The 18,032-nt window shown below is 43.3% G+C and overlaps 1 protein-coding gene across 1 annotated transcript in view; it reads right to left on the reverse strand.

Moving 5' to 3' along the window:
- The window catches only part of LOC121001262 (opioid-binding protein/cell adhesion molecule homolog), a 260,055-nt gene that overhangs the window by 229,993 nt on the left and 12,030 nt on the right, over positions 1-18,032 (reverse strand). The gene's annotated exons all lie outside the window — the stretch shown is intronic.

Here is an 18,032-nt window from a genome sequence, read left to right on the forward strand (position 1 = left end):
CATCAATTACAAGAAACGTTTGACCTCTGTGCTTGCAAACAAGGGTTTTTCCACCAAGTATTAAGTCTTTTTTTGTTAGAGGGTTCAAATACTTATTTCACTCAATGAAATGCAAATCAGTTGCTATCTTTTATTTAAAGTTATTTTTTCGATTTTCCTTTTGATGTGCTATCTGCCACTGTTACAATAAACCTACCATTGAAATGATACTGTTCTGAGACTTTTCATTTCTTTGTCATTGGACATACTTACAAAATCAGTGAGGGGTCAAATAATTATTTCCTCCACTGTATATATTATTCACTGCCTATAGAGAAGCACCTCTTTGAAGTGTCACATATGACGTATGCAGTATTATTGTTAGAATAGAAGCCATTACAAAATGGCGACGGTAACCAGATGTTTACATTAGTTCACATTCCAAAGTAGTGCCCAGTGCACAGATGCTGGTGTATTATCTCCTCTCTCTTATCTCTTCTTCCTTTTTGACCAATGAAACAATGTTTTATGCCTTAGTGAGGACTGCCCTCTTCTGAAGATGTATATACGCTTACCCCATGTAATAAAAGTTAGAGATTGCTTTGACCAACTTCTGTGTCAGTGTCTAGTCTCTCAACCACGCGTGGATATTAACCCCCTGGGGGTACATTGATTTGGAGCACCAGAGTGTATCTCAAATGCTCTAATTTGGGGCGTCTTTATCAGGAGTATAACAACATATACTTTGTGACTACTTTGGGTACTGGCAGCGATATATAGACATCCAAGATACTTTCTATATACACTCACCTAAAGAATTATTAGGAACATCACACTAATACGGTGTTGGACCCCCTTTTGCCTTCAGAACTGCCTTAATTCTACGTGGCATTGATTCAAAAAGGTGCTGATAGCATTCTTTAGAAATGTTGGCCCATATTGATAGGATAGCATCTTGCAGTTAATGGAGATTTGAGGGATGCACATCCAAAGCACGAAGCTCCCGTTTCACCACATCCCAAAGATGCTCTATTGGGTTGAGATCTGGTGACTTTGGGGGCTATTTTAGTACAGTGAACTCATTGTCATGTTCAAGAAACCAATTTGAAATGATTCGAGCTTTGTTATATGGTGCATTATCCTGCTGGAAGTAGCCATCAGAGGATGGATACATGTTCTCATTCTGTTTACGCCAAATTCGGACTCTACCATTTGAATGTCTCAACAGAAATCGAGACTCATCAGACCAGGCAACATTTTTTCAGTCTTCAACAATCCAATTTTGGTGAGCTCGTGCAAATTGTAGCCTCTTTTTCCTATTTGTAGTGGAGATGAGTGGTACCCGGTGGGGTCTTCTGCTGTTGTAGCCCATCCGCCTCAAGGTTGTGCGTGTTGTGGCTTCACAAATGCTTTGCTGCATAACTCGGTTGTAACGAGTGGTTATTTCAGTCAACGTTGCTCTTCTATCAGCTTGAATCAGTCGGCCCATTCTCCTCTGACCTCTAGCATCCACAAGGCATTTTTGCCCACAGGACTGCCGCATACTGGATGTTTTTCCCTTTTCACACCATTCTTTGTAAACCCTAGAAATGGTTGTGCGTGAAAATCCCAGTAACTGAGCAGATTGTGAAATACTCAGACCGGCCCGTCTGGCACCAACAACCATGCCATGCTCAAAATTGCTTAAATCACCTTTCTTTCCCATTCTGACATTCAGTTTGGAGTTCAGGAGATTGTCTTGACCAGGACCACACCCCTAAATGCATTGAAGCAACTGCCATGTGATTGGTTGACTAGATATTTGCATTAATGAGAAATAGAACAGGTGTTCCTAATAATTCTTTAGGTGAGTGTATATGTATAATAAATATTGAATGTTATATACCAGAAAAGTCTACGTATATAAATATACTTTCATATGAGGTGTGCACAACTAACCTACATTTTATAATTACCTTGTATTTTATAGACTGGGTGTGTCTATCAGTTGGAGCACCCGTTCCATATACAATAAACAGGTGAGCCGTCACAACCCAATATACCTTGTGCATGGAAGCTTTCAGGGCTTGGAGCATCGGCTTCAGAGTGTCCTCGGAGGTGGGGAATAAGGTAATAGAGTCCTCACCAGGGAACACACTGTTAGAAGACAAGAGAGAGTTGCCAACCTGAATGTCAGAAGAGGTTTCCAGGCATTGTCTCCTCTTTTGTGTGCTGTTGTAGGGATAGGCGCGCACATTGCCAGCGCCATCTTGAAAAGGCACGCGACCCGATTCTGCCGCTCTGATATCTTCTGAGGGGAAGGTAGGGATAAGATTCTGGGCGGGAAGTGTTTGAGGAATCCGGAGGAGGTGAGGGAGGATCAGCGCTGATGACTTGTGCAGGGGTCAGCGCCTGGACTGGAGAGGTGGAAGCAGCAGATCAGGGCTGGCGGCACCATCTTGGATCTTTCATTTTTCAAAGTATTTTTCCAGGTTTTCGCTGGTAAGTCTTGGAAGTTGCCTCTTGAATTTACCCATGGTAATGGTCACCCGTTCGGGTTGTTTCTGGTCCAGAATGGATGGCAGGGATGGAGGGAATGCTCTAAACAGTCGCTAAGGTGCAGGAGCAGTGCACTCACGCAGCCATCGCTCTCGGCGGACAAGCCACGCCCCCAATTTTCAGTTTTTTACTTCCTGCTTCCCTAGAGCCAAAAACGTTTTTATTTTTGCGTTCACTTAGCTGTGTGAGGGATTAGGATTACAAAGATACAGCATTTGTATAGTTTTGTCTACAGATCCGTGGAAAGGCTCATTTTTTATGTGGTGATCTGTAGTGTTTATTGATTCCACTTTCTTTTCACTTTAACATGCGATTGTCGGATCGTTACTCCCATAGATTGCAATAATTTAACATTGGAGTCCATGGGGATTCACTATGTTCCTGCCTTCAGAAGGCCTGAGGCTGCCATGGTAAATAAAAGTCTCCCTTGATCAGACCCCAGGAGCACAGTGCTGTGGTCACAATTGGCCATGCCATCTGAGGGGTTAAAGGGGTTGTGCCATGAAAAAACTCTACATGTTTCAAACCAGCACCTGTATCTGAATACTTTTGTAATTGTTTGTAATTAAAAATTTAGTATAACCAGTGAGCTATTCAATAAAATGTATCTCTATATCGCCACCTGCTGTTTGTGGTGGTCACACGCACTTAGTTTAAAGGGAATATCATCAGAAAAAAAAAGTTGGTTTAAATCACGTTTTTATGTCAAATGTGTTGTGTGGTGTGTTTTTATTTTTTTATGTCACTATTTATATTTAAAAAAAACTGTATATAATCTTGCAATTTTCATATTGGCCACTAGGCCTAATAATAAGTCTTAGGCCCCATTCACACGTCTGCAATTTTGTTCCGGAACGGAATTGTGGACCCATTCATTTCTATGGGGACGCACGATGTGCGGCCCGGCTCCGGAAATGCGGACCTGCACTTCCGGGTCCGCATTTTCGTTCCCGAAAAAAATAGAACATGTCCTCTTCTTGTCCACAATTGCGTACAAGAATAAACATATTCTATTAGTGCCGGCGATGTGCGGTCCGCAAAATGCGGAACGCACATTGCTGGTGTCCGTGTTTTGCAGCTCCGTGGATCCGCAAAACACGCTACGGAAGTGTGAATGGACCTTTAATGTTCTGTTCTGTGCAGGAAACTTTTCAGTACCATTATCTTTATCACCACAGGCATAGTAAAGGTGGATTTAGACTATTCTGTAGCCGATTGTTGGGAAGGAAGCGTTGCTTCCTGACAGTCGGCTGCTCTTTCAGTGAAGGACACCGCTGTATTTACACGCAGTGATCTCAACTGTATGATGACGGGGATCGATATTACCATCCCTGGTCCTCATACAGAATAATGGTTTCTGAGCAGCAGATCGCTGTTTAGATCACACAATCTCCTGCCCAGAAACTATGATGAACGAGTGTTTCGCTCGTTCATCACGTGAACGGCAGCACATGGGCAGATTGGTGGGAACGACCATTCGCAGGAACGAGCGTTCCCGATAATCAGGGCATTATTGGCTCATGGAAATGCAGGTTAACAAGGACAAGTAACACCTCTATATAGATAACACAGAATCCACCATTCACAGTAGGTGATATCACAGCTTATCAGCTCCCTCCTGACCTCTGCACAGGTCACAGCATGCCTAGAAAACGCTCCCATAGAAGTCAATGGTGTCAGCTCCTGTCTATAGCCTAGGTAGCTGCCTTTAAAAGACAAAGTCTTAACATATTTGAGGCCTAGTGACCAGTGTGAAAATTGCAATGTTATTTAAACAATAGGTCATTTTCTGATGACACATTCCCTTTAAGGCCCCTTTCACATGGACGAGAATTCCATGTGGGTGCAATGCGTGAGGTGAACGCATTGCACCCACACTGAATCTGGACCCATTCACTTCAATGGTTCTGTTCAGATGAGCCGTGATTTTTAAGCATCACTTGTGCGTTGCGTGAAAATCGCAGCATGTTCTATATTCTGCTTTTTTCACGCAACGCAGGCCCCATAGAAATGAATGGGTCTGTGTGAAAATCGCAAGCATGCACAAGCAAGTGCGGATGCGGTGCGATTTTCACGCATGGTTGCTAGGAGATGATGTAAGTAAATTGATAAAAGTCAATTTACTGTATTATTTCCCCATATAACATGGTTATAAGGGAAAATAATAGCATTCTTAATACAGAATGCTTACTAAAATGTGGCTTTAGGGGTTAATAAAAATAAATAAAAAATTAACTCACCTCATCCACTTGATCGCGCAGCCGGCATCATCATCTTTCTTCTTCTTTCAGGACCTGCCAAAGGACCTTTGATGACGTAATCACGTGGTGAGCGCGGTGACGTCAGCGCAGGTCCTGCTGAATGAAGATAGAAGATTTATATCTTCAGTCAGCAGGACCTGCGCTGACGTCACCGCGCTCACATCATCAAAGGTCCTTTGGCGGGTCCTGAAAGAAGAAGAAAGAAGATGTCAGCTGCCCGAAAAACAGGATGAGGTGAGTAATTTTTTTTTTTTTTATTAACCCCTAAAGCCACATTTTAGTAAGCATTCTGTATTAAGAATGCTATTATTTTCCCTTATAACCATGTTATAAGGGAAAATAATAAAATCTACAGAACACCTAACCCAAACCCGAACTTCAGGTTCGGGTCTGGGTACCACAGTCAGTTTTTTATCACGTGCATGCAAAGCACATTGCACCCGCATAATAAAAACTGAACATCGGAACGCAATCGCAGTCAAAACTGACTGCAATCGCGTACCTACTCACACGATTTTCCCTGACACGCTAAATAAAGAGGACCTGTCAACTCTCCTGACATGCCTGTTTTAATAACTACATGCTTTCCCCATGTAATTCTGGAATATATCAATCTATTCTTATCGCTCTATGATGTGCTATTCCTGTATTACTCCTGTTAGAAGTTTACAAATAAATTGCCAGCAGTAAAGGTAAAGGTACTGCTGGGCGTTACCAGTAGCGGGTGTGTCTGACACTGTCCAATCAGTTCTGCTGGTGTCAGACTGTGCAGGAACACACATCTGTACCCTTACTGCAAGCTGCTGACACTTCATTCACAAACTTCTAGTAGAAATAACAGAGAAATGGCACAACATAGAGACATAAGAATAGATGCTCCAGAATTGTTATTACGGTAAATGGAAAATGCTGTACGGAGGTGTCTTTGAAAAGCTGCCGGGAGCCTGCATCGCTCACCATATCTTCGGTGAGTGCAGCCACTCCCTGAAACAGTTAATCATCAGGGATGGCGGGACTCGGACCCCCGCAGATGTGATAATGATGCCCTATCCTGAGGATAAGTCATTATTATCTTTTCGAGGATAACCCCTTTGAGCCCATTCAGACAGATCAACTGACTTCCAATAAACCGATCTGACTTTGTGTAATTAGTAACCTAGGCACTGATTTATCATACTTTCACTCCAGAATTCTGGTGTCAAAAAGTTGCAAAAATAGGGCTTTTGCAACTTTTTTCACTTGCTTGCACAAAATTTAAGCGATTGCACAAAATTTTGTGACTTTTTGCATTTTTACACCACTCACTCCAGTTTTGTAAGGTGGTTAAGGTTAAATATGTTAATGAGTTTCACTATACGAAAGTATCAGGTCTAAGGATAAGACAAATTTATCAATTTCTTCTCATGAGAAATCTAGACTGTGGGTTCCAGGAGGTACATAAAGTGATGGCAAATAGTGTAGACATTAGGAGGCACTTAGAGCAATCCAGGAGATAATGGCTCAAATTTACTAATGTGAGTGCACCTAGACGTTATCAGAAATTGTGCCAAATTGCAAATTTGTTAAATTTGGCACAGATTTGGTGCAATTTGGCTAATCTAGTTAAAAAAAATCCATTGCTCCTAGCTCATTAAAGGGACTAATTGGAAAAGTGCCATGGCCTGAGATGTGACATTTTGTTCCAAAATTGCGCCAAAGTTGTGTAAAATTCTGTCACAAAAAAAAGCCAACCAATAGTGTCTATCCATGTACCTCATTTATCATCCAGAGTCACTGTGATAAATTTGGTGCATGTCTACAGGATCAGTAAATCTGCCTCAATGTTTCCTTTCAAAACTAGACAGAAAAAAAACATCATAAACATAAGTAGAAAATAATGCCTAAGACAAAGAAGATCTCCTGGAATCTGCCTGGTCCTGATACAGGATGCAATCTATACTGACAAAATGTGTTTTCTACAGACCATAGAGCCGGCATCATGGCAAATACGTAGTAATTATATAAGAGGATATGGGGAAATAATGAGGATAAAATAATGGGTGTAGCCGGTTCTGGTGCTGAGCAGATTCAAAGTAAACCAGACATTGGGACCTTAACATGCCCTCTAGAGCTACTGTGCTTTGGAGCCCACATTTCAACACCACATGGGGCTGAGAAACTCCAACAGGCGTCACAGCAATGATAATCTGTAGTACATGGGGCTTGTGCCAGTGTGCAGGATGCAGAGGTGAACACTCTCCAACAGACATGGAGCTTATCTATATCTCAAGGCACATACAGATCCTACCAGAGGAGCATATAGGGACATTGATTCTCCAGAGAATAAAAGGGGCCACCTGCAGCAAAAAATCCTATGTTCTCTAGATTCAGAGGAAAACGGTATGTGTGGTGGATGGGATAGGGTGGCTTCTCTAGAGGGTGGAGTTAGTTTGAACTGTCTTCCCAGTTACATACAAAATGTTAAAACCATGCTCAACATCTACAATATGGAGCACAAATGGTTTATGTTCCCTAAACAAACATCCCATGAGGTTTTATACAGTCTATACTTTAATAGGGTTGCATGCAGTATAAATTAGGACAGAGAGATCAGGACACTTCACACCCCATCACAGCTTTGCAAAATTGAAAAGGGAGAGGAAGGTGGCCATTTAGGTATGCACCCTTCCCTTATGGAGCAAGGGAGGATGCCTGCAATGTTGTACATCTCAGGAATCTGTTTGGGGGTGCATGTCAAAACCGTGTGTGCTTTTTCCAGTGCAGTACATTCCCAACTACACCATCTGAATAAAACTTAATTCTAATTAAAGCTTCTAGCTTCTCCTGGCATGTGCCTAAATAATAGGAGCATAGTTTTTGGGCTCCCACAAGCTTCAGCAGATGCCCGGGACGCATGAACAGATGTCTACACACCGTTCTAAAGTGGAAATACCGTTATTTATGTGAATCTGCTATGATCTCACAGTTTCATCTCTCCAGCCATCTGTGACCTTAGTTAATGTATATAACAGTCACCAACATGATCACCAAAAAGCCTACACTTCGTAAGCAGGCACATAATGAGGAGCCATTGGGTTCAGATCTTCTGTTTTTGTTTTTCTATATTTATGTTGAGGATTAATTAGGAAGAACATCTCAGACCCATCAGTTACAATTATTTATCAGAAACTGGATTGGGGGTCACTCAAATATTTAGGCAAACACGGTATAGGTGATCCACATAAAATTTATAGGCTTGAATAATCACTTTACAATATTATACATAAAACATTTCATAAAAGAATAGATAAAAAATAAAACAATATAACACTATACTAAAAGATCATAAGTTGGGAACCTGTATTCCAACAACACTAAAGGTCTCTGAGAGGCTGTGCCAAAAAAGTACTGGTAGGTTTCCAGAGGTAATTGGCGATTAGTTGCACATTCTTATAATTCAAAAGCAGCTATAATGGGTAAACTGCAAGTAGACTTGTAATTGACAAGTCACAAATGTCAGTGTGTCCACAAATATGTACGGTACTTTACCGCTCCTGTAGCTGGTCCGCTTGTACGTCAGGTTAGCTGATGCGGTGCTCTATTTTGAGCTGTCAGGACCTGTGAGTCGGCTTGTGCAGGGAAGTTCCCCGGATGTAGCGGTAGCGATTGTATTACCGCTTTGACCTTCCAGGACCTGTGTGGCGTCCCACGTGGTTTGCTGGCGGTCAGGTGTTTCCAGGCGGGATTTTCAAACTTCTTAAGTGTAGCAGACTTGTTCCGTACTCATGTGGACATCCAATTGTATTCTTCTTAGTAGTCCCTCACTGTCATTCACCAAACGCGTTTCGGGGTAAAAAAGACCCCTTCCTCAGTCCAAGCCACTGAGGAAGGGGTCTTTTTTACCCCGAAACGCGTTTGGTGAATGACAGTGAGGGACTACTAAGAAGAATACAATTGGATGTCCACATGAGTACGGAACAAGTCTGCTACACTTAAGAAGTTTGAAAATCCCGCCTGGAAACACCTGACCGCCAGCAAACCACGTGGGACGCCACACAGGTCCTGGAAGGTCAAAGCGGTAATACAATCGCTACCGCTACATCCGGGGAACTTCCCTGCACAAGCCGACTCACAGGTCCTGACAGCTCAAAATAGAGCACCGCATCAGCTAACCTGACGTACAAGCGGACCAGCTACAGGAGCGGTAAAGTACCGTACATATTTGTGGACACACTGACATTTGTGACTTGTCAATTACAAGTCTACTTGCAGTTTACCCATTATAGCTGCTTTTGAATTATAAGAATGTGCAACTAATCGCCAATTACCTCTGGAAACCTACCAGCGCTTTTTTGGCACAGCCTCTCAGAGACCTTTAGTGTTGTTGGAATACAGGTTCCCAACTTATGATCTTTTAGTATAGTGTTATATTGTTTTATTTTTTATCTATTCTTTTATGAAATGTTTTATGTATAATATTGTAAAGTGATTATTCAAGCCTATAAATTTTATGTGGATCACCTATACCGTGTTTGCCTAAATATTTGAGTGACCCCCAATCCAGTTTCTTACAATTACCTCTTTATACCAGCATTTGGGAGTGCTGTGGGGAGTGCACCATTCCAGAAGTGGAACAGTGAGAGAGCCACCATTTCTTTTCCATTTTACAATTATTTATCACACTAAATCCAACACTCAGGTTTCTGAGGAATCTACACGTACAGGACTTGGACAAGTTGGCCAACAAATACAGACTAGAAGATACTGAGGAGGTGATAACGTGGAATAACAGAAAAGTCCTGTGTCACATTCTAAGCAGATATAATCAGATAACAGTACAGTAGTGGAGGTGGACACCCAGGAACGTTAATTAGCGCACCGCTGCCAGTGCTCAAGTTAGATGCTGTCTGGCAGTTGAATTTAGACCACACCGGAGACTTCTCAACCGAGTGAACATCTACACAGGGAAGACATCGGATGGGGCGGCAGGTTCTCCCCTTAGTCTGATTTCTCCTGACCCTAATTAAATCCTAAAGTGCTAGGCTGACAGAAGAACCTGAAGAAGGTAATTACACAGGCAAACATTGTAATTTAAAAAAACTGACAAACCCACCGAGAAGAGAGGAAAATCACCATAAGACAGCAACATTTGTGAGAACTAAATGCAGCAAACTCACATATGAGCACCACCACAACTCAATTTTCTACACAATCTGTACAGTATCCTACTGCAACCAGGTCACAACATCCCAAGATGCTCTAGAAATATATATGAAGGGATGTATGAATTTCTGCTCAGGGGTACACTCATACAGGGCACAGCCGGTTTCATAGGGAAAATTATTAGCTGTTCAGAAAAAAAGGTTAGAGATAAACAACACTAAGGCCCCTTTCACACGGGCGAGTATTCCGCGCGGATGCGATGCGTGAGGTGAACGCATTGCACCCACACTGAATACCGACCCATTCATTTCTATGGGGCTGTTCACATGAGCAGTGATTTTCACGCATCACTTGTGTGTTGCGTGAAAATCGCAGCATGCTCTATATTCTGCGTTTTTCACGCAACGCAGGCCCCATAGAAGTGAATGGGGTTGCATGAAAATCGCAAGCATCCGCAAGCAAGTTGCTAGGTGACAGTCTATTCACTGTATTATTTTCCCTTATAACATGGTTATAAGGGAAAATAATAGCATTCTGAATACAGAATGCTAAGTAGGTGATCAATTGAGGGTTAAAAAAAATTAACTCACCTTCTCCTCTTGTTCACGTAGTTCCCGGTCTCTTCTTTACTTCTTAAAAGATGAACTGCCGGCTAGGACCTGTGGTGACGTCAGATCACATGCTCCAATCACATGGTCCATCACCACGGTGATGGAGCATGTGATTGGAGCATGTGATCTGACGTCACCAAAGATCCTTTAGCCCACAGCTCATCATTAAAGAAGAGACCGGGAACTACGCGAACAAGAGGAGAAGGTGAGTTAATTTTTATTTATTTTTTTAACCCTCAATTGATCACCTACTAAGCATTCTGTATTCAGAATGCTATTATTTTCCCTTATAACCATGTTATAAGGGAAAATAATAACATCTACACCACACCTAACCCAAGCCCGAACTTCTGTGAAGAAGTTCGGGTTTGGGTACCAAACATGCGTGATTTTTCTTACGCGAGTGCAAAACGCATTACAATGTTTTGCACACGCGCGGAAAAATCGCGGGTGTTCCCGCAACGCACCCGCACATTTTCCCGCACCGCCCGTGTGAAAGAGGCCAAAGTGAAGAACTATCCGCTGAGGAGACCCTGATGCACAAGGCTCCAGCATGTTATATGTGCACTAAGCAATATACAGCCATATGCAGGAGGATGTACAGAGGTACGTACGGCTCCAGGCTATAAAGAAAATCACTTGGGTGCTTATGACGCTTAAATCTAAAAATTTAAACCCAAATGCATTTTTTTTGTTACCTAATTGGATACTAGAGTCATTCAGAGGGGAAGGGCTGAAAAGCAGTCATTGCACAGTCCAAGACACTAAAAGCCATCTAGATACTTGATCTGTCATGCAACCCACCTGACCATGAGGAATGTTTGCCTTGCTCTCCCCATCACCTGTAATGGTGTCAGAAGTTCTGAAGGTTTAAAACTGCTTGCAAACTCCCTTAAAATATATGTCAGTGCAGCAGGGCAGTAGTCAGGAAAAATAAAAATCAAAAAATGTAAGCTAGCTTAGTGATATTTTTGGTAGCACTGGCAACCATTTTAGTCTATCCAGAGCCTTTGAGTTTCTGTGCAATATAATCAATTATTCTCTCCCAAAATGCAATAGTTCATTATACCTCTGTAATACAATGTCTGATGGAGCATACCACCATTTTTTCCCCTGCTAGATAAATTGGAGGTACACTCCCCCACAGGTCTATAGGTGTAATAAGGCCATGTTCCTGAAGCATGAGGGCTGTCCTGTGGACATGCAGAGATGAGGGCTGTGCTGTGGACATGCAGAGATGAGGGCTGTGCTGTGGACATGCAGAGATGAGGGCTGTCCTGTGGACATGCAGAGATGAGGGCTGTCCTGTGGACATGCAGAGATGAGGGCTGTCCTGTGGACATGCAGAGATGAGGGCTGTCCTGTGGACATGCAGAGATGAGTGCTGTCCTGTGGACATGCAGAGATGAGGGCTGTCCTGTGGACATGCAGAGATGAGGGCCCCGCCTGTGGACATGCAGAGATGAGGGCTGTGCTGTGGACATGCAGAGATGAGGGCTGTCCTGTGGACATGCAGAGATGAGTGCTGTCCTGTGGACATGCAGAGATGAGTGCTGTCCTGTGGACATGCAGAGATGAGGGCTGTCCTGTGGACATGCAGAGATGAGGGCTGTCCTGTGGACATGCAGAGAACCTGGCCATGTGGACATGCAGAGAACCTGGCCATGTGGACATGCAGAGAACCTGGCCATGTGGACATGCAGAGATGAGTGCTGTCCTGTGGACATGCAGAGATGAGGGCTGTCCTGTGGACATGCAGAGATGAGGGCTGTCATGTGGACATGCAGAGATGAGGGCTGTCATGTGGACATGCAGAGATGAGGGCTGTCATGTGGACATGCAGAGATGAGTGCTGTCCTGTGGACATGCAGAGATGAGGGCTGTCCTGTGGACATGCAGAGATGAGGGCTGTCCTGTGGACATGCAGAGATGAGGGCTGTCCTGTGGACATGCAGAGATGAGGGCTGTCCTGTGGACATGCAGAGATGAGGGCTGTCCTGTGGACATGCAGAGATGAGGGCTGTCCTGTGGACATGCAGAGATGAGGGCTGTCCTGTGGACATGCAGAGATGAGGGCTGTCCTGTGGACATGCAGAGATGAGGGCTGTCCTGTGGACATGCAGAGATGAGGGCTGTCCTGTGGACATGCAGAGATGAGGGCTGTCCTGTGGACATGCAGAGATGAGGGCTGTCCTGTGGACATGCAGAGATGAGGGCTGTCCTGTGGACATCCAGAGATGAGGGCTGTCCTGTGGACATGCAGAGATGAGGGCTGTCCTGTGGAAATGCAGAGATGAGGGCTGTCCTGTGGACATGCAGAGATGAGGGCTGTCCTGTGGACATGCAGAGATGAGGGCTGTCCTGTGGACATGCAGAGATGAGGGCTGTCCTGTGGACATGCAGAGATGAGGGCTGTCCTGTGGACATGCAGAGATGAGGGCTGTCCTGTGGACATGCAGAGATGAGGGCTGTCCTGTGGACATGCAGAGATGAGGGCTGTCCTGTGGACATGCAGAGATGAGGGCTGTCCTGTGGACATGCAGAGATGAGGGCTGTCCTGTGGACATGCAGAGATGAGGGCTGTCCTGTGGACATGCAGAGATGAGGGCTGTCCTGTGGACCTGCATGTAGCATAGCCTTGCTCATGCTCTCTGCACCTGATCTGGCTCCTGAAACCTTTCCTTACTTTGACTGTGCCTGGCTTTTTAATGGGACAGATCCATTTCATTTCTGTTCGACTAAATACCCTGCGCGCTGCTAGCTGTGCCCCACGTTCTGGTTTATCAGCTTTTTTCAGCAATTTTTCATTGTTCTTGTGACCCATTTCTTTTTCTATCGCTGCCAAAACACTGGCATTAATCTCTCTTCTCACCGCCTGAAGGGAAACACGGTAATTGGATTTATCTGCTTTTGGAAAGTGTTAGATTTAAGAGAAAAGAGAAGAAAAAGAAAATCACCTTTGTTTTTCAGCAGTGACGCAGCTTCGACTGGTGACTGGTCAGGGAGCCGGATGCCTCTAGAGAAGCATTCAATTAGTACGTGGACCCCCTAACATCAGAAGTCTAATCTATCCAGTCACATGACTGTGAAGCAGCAGGACAATTACCAGTTTATTGGCGCGGTAACACAAAATGTCCCAGAACCTGGCCGAACTTCAATAAACATACATCAACCACATAACCTATAAGGCTGTGCATCGTATCAGGGCGGACTCCTCTGATGGAGCGGAGGATGGAAGGCATCAGAAGCACAATGGACCAACACAAGAGTCTGTTCACATTATCTGTCCCAGTATATCACCTCACTGACAGCTCTTATGGTTTATTATGATGGAGACAGCATCAGTCTGGGTGCAGCAATCACAGCGACAAGATGAGAGCTCAGCGACTTTATATGAGAAGAACGGCAATGACTACTGTGCTTTCCTACCGCCATAGCATCCTCTATGGAGTATTACGAGGTAGCTATGCAGCAAGAAGTCAACTGAACCTCAATCACCTTGTCATCTTCACAGTGTAATAGTCACAGTGTCAGAAACATCTGTTGTTCAAGAGAACAATGTCAGAACCAGTAAGAGCTCCAGGTCTACAGAACAATGAGCAGCGGATGTACTCATCTGCATATATGAGTAAGAGCCCGCTATCATGAACAAGTCCGAACCTTCCTCAGCACGGCCATCTGTCAATATAAATAGGGATGAGCGAATCGACTTCGGATGAAACATCCAAAGTCGATTTGCATAAAACTTTGTTCTAATACTGTACGGAGCAGGAGCTCCATATAGTATTAGAATGTATTGGCTCTGATGAGCAGAAGTTATTACTTCGCGAAGTCTCGCAAGACTTCGCATAATAACTTCCGAAATAAATTTATACTCTAAAAAAACATTTCCTGAACTCGGGTTCGTTTCTAAGGTACCACTTGGAACCGAACCAGAGTTCGGGAAATGTTTTTTTTACAGTATACATCAATTTATGAAGTTATTATGTGAAGTCTCGCGAGACTTCGCAAATCAATAACTTTCGCTCATCAGAGCCAATACATTCTAATACCGTTTCATCCGAAGTCGATTCGCTCATCCCTAATTATAAAAACTAAGCATGGTCCTGACAAGCTAACCATCAGATGCACTAAAGGGGCTGCAACAGGATCAGATCTGGATGCCAAAAATGAGAAGGAAGTCTGTTATTTTCACCTGCCGATAGCAACCTCCTACTGCATATTGCATGATGTAAATTTGTGCATATGACTGCTCTAACATAGTTTGTAAGGCTGAAAAAAAGACATACAGGTGAAACTCGAAAAATTTGAATATCGTGCAAAGTTCATGTATTTCAGTAATGCAACTTAAAAAGGTGAAACTAATATATGAGATTACATTACTCATTACATACAAAGCGAGATATTTCAGGCCTTTATTTGTTATAATTTGGATGATTATGACTTATAGCTTATGAAACCATAAAGTCACAATCTCAGGTACCCTTTGCTCAGGGGGTATGGATTCATTAGCTGACTGGAGTGTGACACTTTGAGCCTAGAATATTAAACCTTTTCACAAAATTCTAATTTTAAGCTGCATTAATGCAATTCCTTTTAATTTGCATAACTGAAATAAATGGACTTTTGCACGATATGTCCATCCAGTCCAGCTTATTATCCTGCAAAGCTGATTCCATAGGAAGAATAGGAGCATGTACTATACTTGTCCGCAATCGTGGACAAGAATAGGTATTTTATACTAGTGTTGCGGCCATGTGCGGTCCGCAAATCGTGGTGCACACACGGCCAATGTCCTTGTTTTGCCGATCCACAAAGCACTACGGCCGTCTGAATGGGCCCTTATATTGATCATCTTTCTGGATACTAAAGTCCACCCGGAATAATAGATCCCTGCACATAATAGTATATTACACATCCACATTCATAACTATCCTGCAGGAGATACAAAATACAATTCCTCTACAGTACACCCAGGCTCGGACTGGCCCATAGGGGTACAGGTGAATCCCCCGGTGGGCCCCTGAGCAAGGTGGGACAAGTGGCACATAACACAGTAGAATTACTGCACTACATACATATATTCAATGTACTGTACAGCACCTCAACCAGACCATGTTCATATAAAAAACTTGATAGATTATTAAAGAAACTCCCCAGTTTATTATTAATATAGATACAATCAGCACTGAGATGACTTCTAGGTATAGAGGAAAGCTAGCCAGTATCCTCTTTTTCCCAGGACCTACCTTCTCAAAGTTGCTTCAGGGACCCAATAATCAGTCATCTGGTGGCATCTTGCTGCTGTGTGAGCAGGTAATATTTGTATGTATCCCTATGGTGGGCCCCCAAAATACATTTTAACGGTGGGCCCTAGGCACCCCAGTCCGACACTGCACCTGGCTATCCACCATATCTCTGTACATAATAGTATATTATTATACATAGTCATTACTTAATTGCAGATAGATACAAGTCCTCTACACCTGACTATCCTCTAGATCAAGGCTTCTCAAACTTTTTGTAGTCAGCCCACCAGCCAAACCATGGTGATGCCAGGGCTCATCAGCAAATAAATACTACCACATATTGCTGATATTACCGCCAGCGTTGTCAATTAAATACCATGGTGCAGCACACATAATAGCCTCTAGGAGTACCAAATACAACAATTTACCGTAGTACAGATGACATAAAAAATGCTACCACACCCTCTAGCAGCACTAAACACAGTACTGTCGGCATGACTATTTTTTCCATCATGTATAACGCAAACAAACGGAACAGTTATTTGGCCCCATAGACATGTATTAGGACAGAACTAAACGGAATGCCTCTTAAAGGCCTAGAATTCCGTTATAACTCTGTTATAAAGGAATCTATAACGGAATTCCATAACGCTGATGCGAACCCGCCCTAACTGAGAGAAGGTCCTTAAAAATACAGACACAAAATGGGATATTTTTAAAAGCATTCTAAATTTTTACTGTGAAAGGTACATACCTTAGGCCTCATGCACACGACCATTGTGTGTTTTTCGGTCCGCAAATTGCGGATCCGCAAAACACGGATGGCGTCTGTGTGCATTCCGCAATTTGCGGAACAGCACGGACAGCCTTTAATATAACTGCCTATTCTTGTCCGCAAAGCGCGGACAAGAATAGGACATGTTATATTTTTTGGGGCGGACCACGGCATGGAGCAACGGATGCGGACAGCACACAGAGTGCTGTCCGCATCTTTTGAGGTCCCATTGAAGTGAATGGGTCTGCATCCGAGCCGCCAAAACTGCAGCTCGGATGCGGACCAAAACAACGGCTGTGTGCAGGAGGCCTTATGGGAATAAAAGGGTTAGGGTTAGGATAAAGTTTAGCAACAGGAAAAAACTAAGTGGATAAATAGAAATGAAAAGGGGGCAACACATAACAAAAGGGAAGCATTTAAATTACTAAAACAGGAAGGTAGTGAAGCAGCACTAAAAAACTACTGTATAAAGGTGGGGAAAAAGACAGCTGGAAACAGAGAGCCTCTGTCGAAGACAGTAAAATCAACCTAAAAATGTTCTTCAAATATACAAATGGTAAAAAAGTTAAACCTTAAAGTGTTGGCCTTTTAAGGAATGATGAGGGAGGCGTTGTAGAGGATGATGAGGAAAAAATGTATGAAATAATTTTTCTCCACTGTATTTTATGAGGAAAATATAATGGAAGATGGAATGCAGAATGTCAAACTAAACTCCCCATTAAATGTGGGCTGTCTGACCCAGAAAGAAGAGCAGCGGCATCTTAAAAAGATTAAAATAAACAAATCACCGGGTCCTGATGGTGTACACCCCAGTATCTTAGGAGAGTTAAAGGGATTGTCTCATCATGGACAATGGGGGTATATCGCTAGGATATGCCCCCATTGTCTTATAGGTGCTGGTCCCACCGCTGGGACCCGCACCTACACTCACCTAAAGAATTATTAGGAACACCATACTAATACGGTGTTGGACCCCCTTTTGCCTTCAGAACTGCCTTAATTCTACGTGGCATTGATTCAACAAGGTGCTGATAGCATTCTTTAGAAATGTTGGCCCATATTGATAGGATAGCATCTTGCAGTTGATGGAGATTTGAGGGATGCACATCCAAGGCACGAAGCTCCCGTTCTACCACATCCCAAAGATGCTCTATTGGGTTGAGATCTGGTGACTTTGGGGGCCATTTTAGTACAGTGAACTCATTGTCATGTTCAAGAAACCAATTTGAAATGACATGGTGCATTATCAATTTGGCTTTGTGACATGGTGCATTATCCTGCTGGAAGTAGCCATCAGAGGATGGATACATGTTCTCATTCTGTTTACGCCAAATTCGGACTCTACCATTTGAATGTCTCAACAGAAATCGAGACTCATCAGACCAGGCAACATTTTTCCAGTCTTCAACAGTCCAATTTTGGTGAGCTCGTGCAAATTGTAGCCTCTTTTTCCTATTTGTAGTGGAGATGAGTGGTA

This window comes from Bufo bufo, chromosome 1, assembly GCF_905171765.1.
Source record: "Bufo bufo chromosome 1, aBufBuf1.1, whole genome shotgun sequence".
Lineage (NCBI taxonomy): Eukaryota > Metazoa > Chordata > Amphibia > Anura > Bufonidae > Bufo > Bufo bufo.